The sequence below is a fragment of the Amblyomma maculatum genome, chromosome 8, assembly GCF_055883805.1.
Source record: "Amblyomma maculatum isolate TAMU_Amacu chromosome 8, ASM5588380v1, whole genome shotgun sequence".
NCBI classification, from domain to species: Eukaryota; Metazoa; Arthropoda; class Arachnida; order Ixodida; family Ixodidae; genus Amblyomma; species Amblyomma maculatum.
In genome coordinates, this window is record NC_139351.1 from 1788780 (window position 1) to 1804870 (window position 16091).

Genomic DNA, 16091 nt, shown 5'->3' on the forward strand with positions numbered 1-16091 from the left:
TTTTAGTGTGCGACATTTGTTATTACTTTCGCCTACATAGTATTTCTTTATATATATTTTCTTGTATGTCAATTAAGTTCGTACACTGCCGAAAAGAGAACAGGCTTCTTCCCTCACATTTGGCTCTTTCTTTGGCATCTTTTCAGAGGTCCATAGCACAACCCTCCTTTCCACTTACCGGCGTGGTCATTTAGTTTTTTTTTTCTTTTTCTTTTGCAAGTATTGAAAAGCACGATCTAATCTCTGAAAGCGGAGCTGGCACACATACGCCACTGCCTTTTGGTGTGTATTGATGACAGTTCGGCATTCACTGCATGAGCAAAACCAGATGCCATGGAGACGGACGGCGAAGGGAGGAGCGCGTGCACAGCAGGGAGCGCGGTCCCTCCGGGCTGCTTGCTCGCCTCCTTTCTGGTGTTTTTGTCTTTATTTTACGTTTATGTGCTGTAACTATACGACACTAACGGGAAAACGATTTCTCTAGATTCACATACGGTGTATGCGGTGAAGCAGCTTCGGAGACACCACCGTGCAATTTATTAGTTCAGTCTGAATACCACAAAGTGAATACCACAAAGAAGCTCGTCTCAGAATTGTTGGCGAAATTGCATCCAGTATTCAGTTCGGACGTACAAATATTTATATCGTTTTTTTTTTTTTTTTTTTTTTTTTTTTTTTAAGGCGGGTGGAAGTTGGACATTTTGCTCCGGCGAAATTTGACGGGCGAGCCGATGTTAGCGACAGCGAAGTGGTTTTCGTTTAACCCTCTTTCCTAGCAGTTCCGACCCTTGTAATTTTTTAATGTAAGCGTGGTGTTCGAAGAAGCAATTCCGCCATTTCTTGCAATACGCCACGGGATCACAGAATATAAACAAACGCCCAGGAGTGGCCGGTTGGGACCTCATAAGATAAACAGCATTCCTCTTCGAAATTTTCTGAAGGTTTATTCGGGGTTGGCCGAGTTTTATGATTAATTGGTGTTTTGCGGTCTTTTTTTCTTTTGTTTGTTTGGTTGGGGATTTGGTCTTCACAAGTCGTTTCATGGGTGGCTATTATGGAAAACTTGTGCCCCGTTAATATGACATCCGTTAATATGGAGTACTCGAATTATGGACAGTTTTCTGGGGCGAAGATTTTTCAATTTAATATGCCTCGTTAATATAGAAACTCACTCTCTGAACAATGGACAGGGGATGAACGCACACAGCCTATTCGGCCCATGTATTTTTGTCTCGTTAATATGGACATCGTTTGAAGAAAGCAGGGGAGTCCGAACGCAAGTTAAAGAAGGGTGCGCAGGCCGGGAACCTATGCGACAGCCGATACGGTCGGATGCCTGAACGAGTCCTGTGGAGTTGGAAAGAACCAAAGCGGGCGTGTCGTCGTTTTAGGAGGGGAGGGGGGGGGGGGGGGGGGGGGGCGCAAGAGCGGAAAGGAAGGGAGGAGGAGGAGAAAAGGAGGGTGGATGGCAGGAATCGTACACAGCAAACCGAGGGTCAGCTAACTAAGAAAGACCCAGAAAGGAGGGAAGGAGGGAACCGGGAGATTTCTGGGTGCAGCGGCAGCGCCGCAACTAGAGGCCGCAGTCGGGAAAATAGCAACATGTGGTCGCAATAAATTCTGCTGAACGTGAACAGAAGAGAGGCTGGTAAAAGCGTAAGAAAGAAATAATAAGAAGAAAGACAAGCGCCAAAATTGGGGGTGGGAACTGAAGTTTTTCTATTCCAGAACACAAAGTGTGTTCCATGAAGCCGTTAACGCTTTTCGGTCAGGGTTAAGACACACTCACGAAGTAGAGCGACAAAAGAAAGGCGACGAGCACGCAACCTGAACCGGGCGTGCCGTCCTGGACGCCCTTCCTTCTCATGCTCCTGGTTTTCGTCACTGTTGCGCTGCCAAACTACCACATTTTGCACCACAGCGATCCGCATGTCGGCTTCGCCTTGAGTCAACGATGCGGCCTTGACAAGGTCTGAGCTCTTCGTAGTCGGCTAGCCGTCGTTCTAAACTGTACTTCAGCTTGCAGTGTTTGTTTCATAGGAACACATACAAACGGCACAGGAGAGGGCTGTTTGATAGCCCTCTGTATAGTAGCCTGCGAACTTGACTCCCTCGCTTCCTTACAAAAACAGTACAAGGCAAGAAAGAGAATCAGAAGAACGGAAAGTCAGGGAGGTTAACTAGGGAAAAAGAGTGCAAAGAAGCAGGAGCCTGTAACCCTCAACTTTAGTCTGACTTTTGGCATGGCGGGAGTTAAACGCAAAAGAATGGAGCTGAACTTAGGTGCGAAGCGGGAAATCTGTGAATACAAGCGGCAAAAGCCATCTCAGTCAATCCAAGCTGCGAAAGACTGGACCCAAGTTCAACTAGGCCTCAGCCTCGCCAGGTCGACGGTATACCATCTATATATACTACAGGACTCCGATAAATGGCTCAACGTCGGCATCGCAGCGAAAGCCACAGTCCGACAGCGCCCAGCACAGTTAGAAGAAATGGAGTCAGCCTTGTTAATGTGGTTCGGGAATGTGTACGCGAATGGTGAAGTCGTGAGCGATGAAATGCTTCAAGAGAAGGCTCGCTGCCTCGGCAACATTATGGGTGCTTGTTCTCCTCCGTCTTGATAGGTTTTACCTGTGATGACTTACGGAATTTTTGTTCAGTAAAACAGGGGGATATTTACTGAGAAATATTATTCTACGCTCTGTCTAGGCGTTACTGACTTCAGCTACTCAAGAGGATGGCTGACAAGGTTTAAGAACAGACATGACGTTTCGGGTCGACGGATTTATGGAGAAGAGGGTAGCATCGACATCTCGGCTGTGTTTATATACCCAAATTAATTAAAACAGCAGCCATTAATTATAGTTTTTTTCTCAATTATATACTTTTCGTTATTATTCATGACTAGTTATTATGGATGACTCGCTTTATGGACAGTTTTGGTCGGAAACCAAAGCGTCCATACTAACGAGACACGACTGTATTCCTATTTTTTGTTAATTTAATGTATTCTGTCACAAAACAATGTACAATTAAAAAAAAAGCTCGGCAATCATCCATTTTTTTTTTTCGAATTAAGAAAAAGAGCAAGGATGGAAGCTTGGGCGAGTTGGTGTCGGTTTTCTTGCCTTATAGCGCTAAACAGACAAGGACACAGCCAGACATACGGGACGGGCGATAAAAAAAAAAGCGCCCGTCCCGTGTGTCTCGCTGTGTCCCGGTCTGTTTAGCGCTATGTGGCAAGAAATGAAAAAGTGCATATCGTCATTGTTGCCGTCGTCACTAGGATCAACAGCATTTGTCTTTTCAGTTTATAGTAAGAACTGGCTTGTTTTATTGCTGATACGAATCTTATTCACGTGGGTCATATGGGATAAACTCTTTGTATTCCATCATGGGCCTGCGTAGTAACGTGGTACCCATGTAGGCCTTAGATTGAAACCGACCACAAAAGGGTAGGCGAGGAGGGGGAGAGGATTGCTACTTTAGTGCAGAGTTGGACATGTAGTGTCAGGACTTTTTCTGCTTTTATCCGGGATATTAATTGTTGTATAAAATTAGGAGCAAAATACAGCCTTCATACGACAAAATTCTGGCTAGCCTATATACCCTAGGATTACAGAGAAATGTATATTTGCTTTAAGTTACGGTTTAATTTAATGATTCTTTTTATTTATTTTTTCTTGAGGTCGAGCGCCTGACCTCAACCTCACATTTTGAGTTTGAGGTGAGGTTGAGTGAGGTCACCGATGGTCACCTGTAAAGTGAGGTGAGGTCGCCTGGGGGACCTCAACCTCAATTGATGAGGTTGAGGTTGAGTGAGGTCGCCAAATATTTTTTGAGTTTGAGGTGAGGTCGAGGTTTTTGAGGTCAAATGCCCACCTCTGCTCGACGGAGAATTCACCGTGCCGCCCCGATCAAGCGTCGCCTGCGTGCGTAGCGCAGACATCGAAACCACTGAAGGCATGTCACAAACCCCCGCCCTTAAGGTCAACACAGGCACGGGATCCCCATTATGGTTAGCCGTCGTCCCTCTATAAGATTTGAGAACACAGGTTAAAGTTAGGCCATTAAGCCCGTGATTTCGGCAGCAATGAAAGCGGTGCACGTAGCAGCAAGATTAAAATCTACACGTTCTAGGAATGACGTGACAGTTCTTCACTGTCACCAAAGCATTGCTATCAAGCACGGGAATCATCATCGTGTCATCAGCTAACCATCCCTGCATACTTTCTCTGATCGTCGTATCAAGCGCCCTTAGCAGGACCACATGACAAGCTGGTTCCCGTGACACGGTCGAGAGCTATAAAGCTGGACATTGACAGCGATCTGCTCATTGGCAGCAGTGACAGCGGTGCAAGCAGAAGCAAAATTCAAATCTATAGACAGTTTGCAGGTTAGTGCACAGGTCTGTTTCGTGAATGTGATCTTATTTCTCTCACTGTCACTGCTGCGTTGAGTGTATTAGAAGAACGTCAATTTGGGCTAGATGGTGCATACTGTTCAAGACTGAAAATGATAGCGCTAAGAGGTAACAAACGCAAAAGAGAACAACGCAGGACGAGCGCTAACTTCATCTGACCTTCCTAGGTAGCACAAAGTGGGCTATGAAGGTGGGTCCGATGTAGGCAATGCAGGACAGCCCCGGTGGGCTCATTGTGGGTGCTGCAAGAGGAGCCGACGTAGGCCTGAAGGGGGCTGTCGACAAAGCCTCCACTAGGGACCGATACAGGCAGCCCTTGAGGGGCTGCCCACATTTTGCCCGCAGTGCCAAAAGGGCACATACGGCCAACTCCCCCCGATGGTCCAACAGTTGGACAGATTCGGGCAGCCGCTCTGGATGAACATTTGTTTTTTATTTTGGTTAGCCCCTGAGATAATGACATAGGACCGACGCGGGTTCTGTAACGCAAGCCGCACTTGGGCTTGCCAACATTATTCTCAAAGGGGTCCGACGCAGGTAATTGATGGGAAGCGCTAGTCCAAGTTCTCCCAATCAATATCTATGCACATAATTATGTAATTATTTCTAAACAGCCACAATATTAAATTTTACAATAATTCATAACAATAATCTAGGCTAAATGATGTCATGTACATCTTGTTCAGGCTATGGAGATGTGTGTTCCGAACAGCAATATTGTGCTGAGAGTTGCAGGCTGTCCACAGCAACCCCATAAGGAGCAACAGTTAGCAATCAGCACGTTTTAGTATTTTAAGCGCAATTTGCATGAGCGCGAGAACTAAAGCCATGTATTATTTTTAACAACTAAAAATTGCAACAACTGCTATACAAATCATCTATAATAGTTATTCAGGGCAATATCTAATACAAATAAAGGTTGGAAAGAATGATTGCACAATTGCACGCAGGCCTTCTAGCCCCCTTACGGCCGATGTGGGACCTACAGCGGTTTTATGTGGGCAGCCCTAATTGGGCTGGGTGTTGATTTTACACCTGAAGCCCTCTCACGTGCCTTCAAATGCCCCACAAGGGACCGATTTTGGTATCATGTGGGCCCACCCGCCTTCCAACCTCATTACGACCCATGTGGAATATAAAGCAGTTTTGTGTGGGCAGCCCCAATTGGGCTGGGTGTTGTTTTTGAACCTGAGAGCCCACGTACTGTTGCACGTGCCTTCGAATTCTCCACAAGGGACCGAGTTTGTTACCATACGGGCACGCCCGCCTTCCAGCCCCATTCAGCCGATGTGGGACCTAAAGCGGTTAAAGGTGGTTTTTCAATCATTTTCTGTTTTTCATTGAATTACATTCTTCGGCACGTCCTGACTCCAACACAAAAAAACGTTTTTCGAAATTCCAATTAAAAGTATTTTTATAAAAGAAAAACCGCAAATCGAAACCGAAACTGCTTTCACGCACAGAAACGACGTCCCAGGTGACGAAATGGTGACGTGCATTGGATGGCGAAAATAACTTATGGAAATCATGAAGCATTGCATAAAATGTCTGAGGTAGTTCAATATAAGCCCCACAATTTCATAATCATGCGGGAAGTGGACAATAACGCCGGTATACAGTTTGTGACGCCAGAAACTCAGTTCGACAAGGTCAGTTGTTGGGCGAGTTGGTGACGATGTTCCATATCTACAGCGCGATAAACGGGACAGCGGGACAATAATGGGTTTGTCGTTATTGTGTTCTCTTGTCCCGTTTATCGCGCTGTAGATATGGAAGAAACTCAGTGTTGCCGGCAGAAATAGTCTCAACTTAAGCCATGAAAACAGCATATTTTAAAGTCGTGTTGCGCGCGAACGGATTATCGTACGGCGCCCAAATTTTGTGGAATGCGTCAGGACGGAGAGGAGAATATACAGTAAAATTTTTATTAGGATATTCGAATGTCAAAAAATCTCCGGAGTTGCCTTTTAAGCTAAGGCTGCCTCATTTGGGCTTCACGAGGGCTTGCCATAATTGAGCTCTTATTCATATTTCCCCTGCCCTCAAGTAACCTACAAGAGGCCGATTGGGGAAGCATGTGGGCACGTCCGATTTTTTTTTCCCACTAAGGCCGATCTAGGTCCCTGAAAGATTTAATGGGGGTGGCCTCATTTCGAATCTATGAGGGCTTTCCCATAAGAGCCCACATTTAGGTTGGATTGCCCTCAAATATCCGACAAGGGACCCTTGTGGTCTGGATGCAGGAATGTGCTCTGCATTAGTCAGAGCAACGCCGCTATGGAACCCATGTAGCAGGAACAGGGGCAAGCCCAAATGGGGCTTTGCCCACTTTTGCCCCATCGGTTACTGATGCAGGTTTTATGATGGTTGCCCCAGGCCCACTTGCTTATATCGGACCAACTTGGACACCGCATTCTGTGCTACCTAGGTTTATTCACTGCCAAGGCATTAAATATAAAAAACATGCCAAGGCATGCGCATGGCCTTGTGTGTTTTCTAGCCTGCTGTTATTGCATTTTTTTACATGGGTAAAGAAGTTGAGAAGTTATTACAGGATTTTTAGAGGTAGTGAAGGCAGAACTGAAAAGCTGGAAGGGTGAACTTGAACACAGTTTTAGATCCGAACTGAGGAATGTGAAAGCTTCTGTTGACGATGTTGACGAAGTGAAAGAAAGCGTGGACTTGATGAGCAAGTCGCTTGATCAAAAACAAACCAGCGGCTTGAAGTAAGCTTGAACGAAGATAAAGAACAGAAAAAATAGACCCAATTACTTCAGCAGAAGCTTTTGCAGCCCTAGAAGGACGTAGCGGAAACTCAAGCAGCGCTCATTAAGTCCTAAAAGTATTCGAATAACAGAAACCTAGAAATAAAATTAGTTGCTGGGGACCCAAATAAAAATATTGAACAGGTGCTTGAGGAAATTTGTGAAGCAATTGGCGAACGTATTATGCGGAATGATATTGATGTGTGTCCCCGGATGCCGACCAAAGATGCAGACAAGAAAAATATTATCATTCAGTTTCAACGCTGTGAAAAACGTGACAATGTTCTGCAACTAGCTAAAAGAGAACGGCAAACAAACACTACCCTAGGCCTGATTTCAGATCAGCCCATTTTCATAAACGAACCCCTATGAAAAAACTGTTAGGCATGGCTTCTACCCGTAAGCACGAGCGCGGCAGGAAGTTCGTATGGACACGAAGCGGTTCCATCTTAGCGTGGCGCACTACGTCATCAACAATCATTCCGATCCCTCGAGAAGCTCATCTAGACAAAATCAGCAGTGACGTGCAGGATACTGTGCTACCGGCAGTCGTCCCGAACAGCGATCTTTCTCCATATACGAAGGTTCTCTGATGCTTATCGATGTTCATATCAGAAATGGCCAGTACTTTCACTTCTCCCTAAGACGTCGCTAAACTTCTCAGACAACGCAGCATAGCCAATTGTGTCTTAACTGCTGCATTTATGTGCAAGATCAATGAAGTCAAAAATCAAGACATATCTGCATTACTTAAATCTTGCCATTGCAAATTTGATGCTCTTTTTTTTACGGAGACGTGGTACAACCAAAACTATTTTGTACTGCCTGAATATCACGATTTCTGTTTAAATAGCTTAGACAGGAGAGAAGACGGCGTTGTTATCGCATTGTGAAATTCTTAATGACTATTGTCTGGTCACAAAAGACTCAAATACTAGCGTGAAAAAGGAAAAAAAAATGTTTGCAGTGGTTTACCGCCCTTCTGCCTGTAATATTCGCTCGTTCTTCGAGTTCATGGACCGTTTCCTTTGTTAGACAAATGATTCAGCGTATACATTAAAAATTGAACGGAATTTTAACATAAATCTATTGAAAACGTCTCCACAGGGCAAAGAATTTCAGTCACTTTTGGAGTGCAATGGTTTTTATAATAATGTCATTTCTGTACCAACAGGAGCCACTTTATTATCGTCATCGTTGCTAAACTTGTTCATTACAAACTTATCTGATAAGACTGTGAAGTGAGGAGCTTTCACCTGCGACATTAGCAGCCACCTCCCCATATTTTTGTTCTTACAGCGCAAATAGCCCACGTGTAAACAGACACAACTGAGCATGTATCGTTCCATATAACCTCAAGGTTTAGCATATTTCAAGGAAATGATTAGACAGACAGACTGGAAATTTCAGATACGAACACAGCCTATGAAATATTTTTAGCCAGATTCCAAGCAATATATGCTGGCTGTTTGCCACTCAAAGCTTATTGTCAGCCTAAAAAGGCTAGAGTAAATTTCCGCAGCTGGTTCTTTTTACCTTGCGCAGGGTGCGCCGTCAGCGACGGTATACGTGTTGCAGCGGAAGTTCTGTGCACCAGAGGCGCCCCGTTAAAGACGGTATGTAGCGAAGAGTTGAAGACAGGAGGTTGCGAGAAGAATAACAGAACATTTATACACACAAAATATTTACAACATTTACAAGAGCGTTTCATGGTGAAACTGGGCAAAACTGAAATATTTCCACCTCGGCATAGCCGAAGATGCAGAACATCTAAACCTAGCCCAGAACCCCGCACTGGGTCCTCGGGCTTAGTTTTACACCCCTTGAGGTCCAGCCCTAATTGCCATAACGTCCAATCAGCACAGAGGTCAACATGATTGTTTCGTTGCGACGTAGAACTCTCACTTCAACTTTAACAGGACTGAAATCCTCTGTCCATGGATTAAAAAAAAAGAAAAGCAAAACTACTAGGGTCACGTCCTTCTTAAATTTCACTGTACGCCTGGCCGTTGCAACGTTATGTCAATGAGTACCGCTGCTACCCCCGACCGACAGCCCTTCTCACAAATGCTGTGCTGATTAGGTTTACACGAACAAAGGAACTGGACAAACGCTGAGGTTAAGCGCAAACTTTTTTATTTTTTTAATAAAAAAAGCAGAAACCTAGAAATAACCAGTTAGCTTAACCTCAGTGTTTGTCCAGTTCCTTTGTTCGTGTAAAACTAATCAGCGCAGCATTTGTGAGATGTTCCAACTAGCGCAATCTCAAGCTCTTCGACAGCCGTTGCCTTCCGTGACTTGCCAGATTCGCGATCTCGACTTAGCGACGCAAAAAAAGGAAAAAGAAAAGAGCGATCAGTGGTCCTGCCATCGCTCGTCTGTCGTCACGGGTGCATCGCTTTTGTAAGGCGCTCGCCACCGCATTCCATCGGGTTCTTGCGTGAATGGGCGTCTCAAGTGCGACTGCGGAGTCGAGGCGGCACGTGCAAGCTGGTCTGTATCTTCCAAGTTGGTCTGTATCTCCCACTTCGAGGAATCACTGACTGTCATTCGACTAGTAACAAATAGCTTTGCGTGCTTCGCCAGGTGCCTCAAGGCGCCCTCCTGTCGGCTCGCGGCCAGCGTCCATTCATGCTACAAGACTCCAAAGAGGCGCTGGGCTTATAGCCACATATCTTCCCCGACTCCCGCTCTAATTTTTTGGGGTCGTCAGTCTCTTACACGCCCCTCCTAATATTCTACATGGAGCCCAATGGCACCTTTAAAATTAATTCATCCAAGAGACCGATGAAGCCTAGCACCCCTTCAGAGGCATGTACTACTGTCCGAATGCGACCACAACATACATCCGGACAAACAATAACCGGATATCACGGGAACATAACAGGAACAACAACAACAAAAAAGACAACAACCATGCGCACAGGCATGAAAAAGCAAACAGATTGCATACACTGAAATCCACTAATGTTGCATGCTTGGTCCGCTTCTTGTTCGAAGTCCGGATTCACGCACCGTGTTCATTTCGCGCTTCCGCAGACATGCACGTCCAACTTGTGAACACATCACACACCTACATGACTGGAGTGTTCATTTGCACTCATCTGAGAGCGACAACGTGACACAGCGATCTGTTCATTGGCAGCAGTGACAGCGGTGCACGCAGAAGCGAAATTCAAATCCATGGACAGTTTGCAGGTTAGTGCACAGATCTGTTTCGTGAATCTGATCTTATTTGTCTCGCTGTCACTGCTGCCTTGAGTGTATTGGAAGAAATCAGTCGTTGAGTGTATTATTAGAAATCAGGCGCACCAACAGCCCCTGTAGCCCTGTATACATGGACTCGACAGAGGCGGGTCGAGTAAGCCTGCCGAGTAAAAAACACCAGTTATCGGGTTTATGTATACACAGTCGGGTCGAGTAAAATAGGCAGCGGAGCGGGTCGCGTTAACTCGCTTGCAGGGGGTAGGTTAACTCGCGTTACTCTCTGGTCTAAAACCATGTAGTCAGGGAGTCGAGCTATGGCGAACTCTGGAATCAAAAAGCCTCCGGAGCGGGAGGAGTGTCAGCGAAGTTGAATGCTTTTTAGCCCTCATCAACGATAAAAATAATAATTGAACTCTCAATAGTAAAAGGCAACGAAATCAAATACGAGTAAGAAACTTGCACAATAACTGCGACTCTCGACGCTACGCGGGTTGAGTAATGGTAATCTCGCTTACTCGACGCTAACTCGAGCCGGTGCTATCGTGTTCATGTATACAGGGCTTGTGTACGCTTGAGCCGCCGTGCCACTCTGAACAGACAGACCTAATGCCTTACGATTACTCGCTAGACCGCCGCCACAACGGGGAGAACACTCGTTGGCTTGTGCCCCCCTGGACCGAAAATATCAGGAAAATCCGTAGGATCTAACACCGAATCATGCAGGGTACATGAGAACGAGTCCAACCTGCTCCGCGATGTGTACGGAACCCAGTCAGGTTCAAGCTTGTCTGGTGCCGCTACCCTACCTTCGATCGGGGCGTTGACTCCCGCATGCGCATTCGACAACTGTGCGGCACTTTCAGAGTTCGTCGCGACTCGTCCGTCGCCCTTCCTTGCCTCGAATGAAGAGTTCTTGCCGTCAGGAATACTGCCTACTCTTTCAGGAAGTTCGCTGATGTGCGAGCCATCGTCCTCGTCGGTTTCACGCGCGCTGAAACACGCGTGTTCGCGCCCTGTCCGAGATAACGTTCGCGGTACCGCGCCGTTCACATCCGAAAACACCGGACTAGCGCCCTCGATATAGCTAACTGGACAGTAGTTTCATCGAAATGGGCAATCACTGGCCCAGATGGAGTGACATCGGTACAGCAAACCCGAACAGCTGCTTGATCTAGTCTAAGATAGCTTGCTGTTGGGCTACTTGGTTTTGGTTCATAATTCAATACTTTTAAGACGCAAAAAAAAAACCTACACACATAGGAAGGTGACAGAACGAAGCGCCAACTTACAACTGGTTTTTTGCATGGATAAGACGTACTTATACAGCTTGTCGTCACATGCGCAGGTAGGTCACCTAAAGCTCAGGAACGACATGATAAGGCGCACTCCAGGAATTTCTTTTCACTGTTATACAAAACAATAGATTTGTTGATCGATTCACTGGTCACTGACCATGGTCAACTTTAAAACAAAGAACGTATGAGCCCGCCGAAATCTCGAGTCACTAATCATCCAGACAACATCTAACACAATAAACAAGAATGATGGCACACTGCATCCTATCTACGCGAAATCTCTAAGAACACTACTAACTGCTACAAAAAGCCCGGGACGTCCGGCCGGTTGTTCATTGTGAACAAGGGAGCCGTAGCACTCCCGAAACGTCATTTGTTTTTGACCTTGGTCAGTGACCAGTGAATCGATCAACAAACCATGATTCCTGACCAGACGGTATGCCGTCGAACCCTCGACTACAAAACAATAGATGTGTCGCTTATGCACAATTTGCCTTTCGTTTTAATAAAAAACGCTTCTATCAACTCCCTAGCATTAGTATCTTTGCTTTTACCCAGAATGCTCACATCAGTGAAGCATGGCTCCTTATTTAAATGCGTGCCTTCCTTGTTCTGCTCTACGTTTCTCTCATGTTCCATCGTTCACTCATTCAGGCACCTGCCTGTCTGACCTATGTAGGAGTGCCCGGTAGACAGGGAGATTTCATAAGAATTTCTTGCTTGGCTTAAAAAAAATAGCACATTTCACGAACGGTGTCCTGTGCTTTGTTCTGCTGCAGCCTCGTTCCTTGGTGTTTTCTTTATCGGTACGGGAGCAATGGCCACCTAGCTTTCTCGGTGCAGAAAAGGCGAGCCGTAAACCATGGCGGCTGGAAACCTTTTACAAATGATGGGCCGCACAATACACATATGGCACCAACACTTGTCTTACCTTTTCTCGAGGGACCTCTGCCCTAGCTCTACCAGTACCATTATTTCTCTTGTTTAGTAGACATTCAACCACCGCATTCACGAGCGAACGGGGGAACCCGGCTGCAAAAGCCCTAGCCAATTGATGATTAAAGCGGTCCAGCATTTTGTGAGGGCATGACTTTTTGAGTGCCGATTTGAGGCAAAGCGAAGCAATCCCGCTTTTCACAACTTTTCACTGGCAGGAGTAAAAAGGTAGCAGCTGCTTCTTCGCACCCGGATAATAAGACCAACAGACCCGATCACCACAGAATTCAAGGTTCAAATCTAGAAACTAATAAAACATGGACAGGTAGTTCGTGTGTGAACTCCAGACCTTTTCCATGCTCTCTAAAGGCAGATATAACACTGTCCATTGTTTCCTCTAGGCTCTAAAGTTAAAAGAATAAAAAAATCGACACACCTAAAAACTTTAAAAACCTTGTCAATGGGTAAACCTTGCGGCAGAGCTTGGCCAATACGAGATAAAAAGATAACATAGCACCGGTGCCACACAGGACCCAATGCATATGCCTGACTTCTGCAGAAAAAAACTACTGGTCAAAAGTGATAAAAGTAGATTGGAGGAGAAAACGGCTGTGATCGCACAGTTTCCACCGTCTGCCGACAAGAAAGCTGTGCGCATTTCTTGGGCTGTGCGCTTACTGCCGCCGATTCGTCAGGAATATTTCGCGCATCGCCGAACTGCTGACGCAAATTACAAAGGTTGATGTCACTTTTAAATGGGAAATACCGCAAGCGGAAGCTTTCAAGGAACTTAAGCGCCCCTTATATTGCCCTTTTGTCCTTGGACACTTGGACGAAGACGCTGAGACAAATACATACCGACGCAAGCAGCGTTGGCATAGGCGCAGTGCTCGCTCAGAAAATTGACAGACAGGAAAACATTATCTAGTACGCTTGTCGGTCCCTGTCGACAACGGAGAAAGAAAATCTTGCCATTATTTGGGTCACATCAAAAATTCGAACCTATTTGTATGGATGACCATTCAGAGTTGTGTGGCAAAGAGTGGCAAACCTTCTCGCCTTTCCGTTCTTCTGGTTCTGTTTTCTTTGTGTCTATTTTCTTATCGAGAGTACGTAAAATTCGTAAATGCCGTATTCAATATTTTTATCGGATAGTTAAAGCAAGCATATTTATATCACATTTCCAGACAGTGGGATGAGATCACCAGTATCGAAGTTAACTCATTCATGTTTTATTGCAAAACGATTCGTTTAACTTCAAATTTTTGTCTACTCCAAAGTGCTCATTGGAGGAGCACGCATTGTGAACACTCCACACTTCGTTGGTTATCTTCATGCATCATTGGCATCTTGAATTTCGCGTGCTTTCTTGAAAACGATGCAAAGGCCTTGAAGGGAGAGCGGCATTAAAGAGCCTTTATTGACGACTAAGCAGCTCCAGGAGGCTATTGCATACGCATCTGTGCCGCATACAAAGTTAACAATGCCTGAGGTCGCATAGCCGGATAGTCGCTGGCACTCATGCAGATTCCAGTCGCCCCGTCCCACGGGCTCAGATCACAGTAGCAACCAGGGGCACACTCTCCTCCGGTTCCAGATAAATCACACAACTTGAAAGAGAAAAACAAAACAGCGTCAAACCAAACAATAAAGAGGACTAATGGAAATTATTTAATTTTGTTCTTCGCAAAAACATATTTAAGGAGCATTTAGCATCTGTAGTCTCTGAGCATATTATTCAAGATGTTTTGAGAAAGGAAACATAGTCCATCGGTAGTTTGAAAATTTTTTTGTCAATGAATCTACTCGGTTAACACGCTGGCATTGGTAAAATTGTGTGAAAGCTCAGACTAGCATCTGCCCCACATTTTTTTCTCCGTTCGCCTTACGATAAAAAGGAACAAAATCTGTCGATCAGATAAAATAAAGAACACTACGACTCAAGCAATGCCACTTCTGCTGTATTGCCTAGGCTTAAAGCTACATTTAGAGGCAAAATTTACTTCATCATCGCAATAATATGCTATGTGAGGAAGGAAAAATGATGCCGGTGGCGTAATTGTTCATATTTTATTTGAATTTATTCACCGCGCTCTGTGCAAATGTCCTACGGAGAAAAACTGTTCTGTCCGCATTTCTAAAGTACACACAATTCCCTTAAATTATTTTTTTTTCAGAGATGGTGACTGGACTGAAGGCGCGAGAACGACTTAACATGGGTGCAGTTGATATTCTAACAGCTATGGCTGTAAGCGTTCCACAGATTAGAAAATGACTGTATTGTCAACATACGTGAAATTAACGAGTTTATGGCAGTCATAAAATTACCTAAAGTAAAATACAGGAAACAAGAACACTGAAATGAAAATTCACTTCGCATGGACATTAAAGCATATTGTCGCGTAGCGGTGACAATGCCATTGGCGACAACTGAGGAGGCTTGAGATTCACTGCAGCAAATTCTTTATTTGGGTTGAGTTGCGCCCGCAAAAGAGCAATCGGCGGTGGCGATAGCAACAAACCTGCTCGGCGGTCGTCGATCTACGAATGCCCGTTTCGCGCGTTAGCGCTCATCCTAAAGGCTATGAAGAAAGATGGAGATAAAACTGCAACGGAGGAAAAGCATACCCTGGAACATTGTAGAAACACTCGAGAATGGCTGGAATCTGAAATATATCTCGGCGCATCTTTCGTGACAAATAGAATGATAAGGGTACTTCTGGAGACAAAATAAATGCACAAAACAAAGAATACATAATCGGTGCGTGCGCTCGCCACATGCCGGAGGCTGTAGGGCAAAGAAGAAATAAAATTTTTAATGGTTCGCCGCAATATTACGCAGATCGCGTGTTCATTTGCAGTGTCGCCAATTTAGCGGTTTTCTGGTTTTATTTTAGTAGGTTTTTACACTATTTTGTGGGCGAAAATGTTGTATTGCGGGAGGGGGAATTTTTAGCGATTTTCAAGCATTGTTGGCTGCTTTTTGTGGTTTTTGGTAATTCTATATCTTTTATTCCTGAACAGTTAACGTGTCTTAAATTGTCGTCTCTTTTGCGAGAAAACGTCAACAGGTCGCTGTGAGCGCATCACTTCGCTGTGATGCTGCTATGCTGGAGTGGGGAACATCGGAACACGCTTTGAATGAACTTATACGACATTTTTGAACGCAATCCTATAATCCACCGGGCGAAAGGGGGCCTGTGAAGGATGTACAGAGGTTAAGGAAAGAGTGGCTGCGGGATCATAACCTTAAAGACTGGTTACTGGGACTTCCAAATGCTGCAAGATGAGACCGATGCCGTCACTGTAGGACGCAACTTTCTGCCAAGCACGTGGATTTGAACCAAAACGCCAACACGAAGAAGAACCTCTTGGCTACAGCGTAATTTTTTTTTTATTTGCAACAAGAACTGCGCGCAGCAAAGGGACAAGGTACAAGCGCTGACTTACAACTGTATTTCGAGA

General features: G+C 45.2%; 1 long non-coding RNA gene across 1 annotated transcript in view; it reads right to left on the reverse strand.

Moving 5' to 3' along the window:
• Window positions 1–13838: 13838 nt before the first annotated feature.
• LOC146180435 (uncharacterized) overlaps window positions 13839–16091 on the reverse strand; it is a 60833-nt gene continuing 58580 nt past the window's right edge. Inside the window, exon 3 of the long non-coding RNA XR_014700082.1 lies at window positions 13839–14236. This is a non-coding gene — a long non-coding RNA (uncharacterized LOC146180435). The remainder of the gene's footprint in view (window positions 14237–16091) is intronic.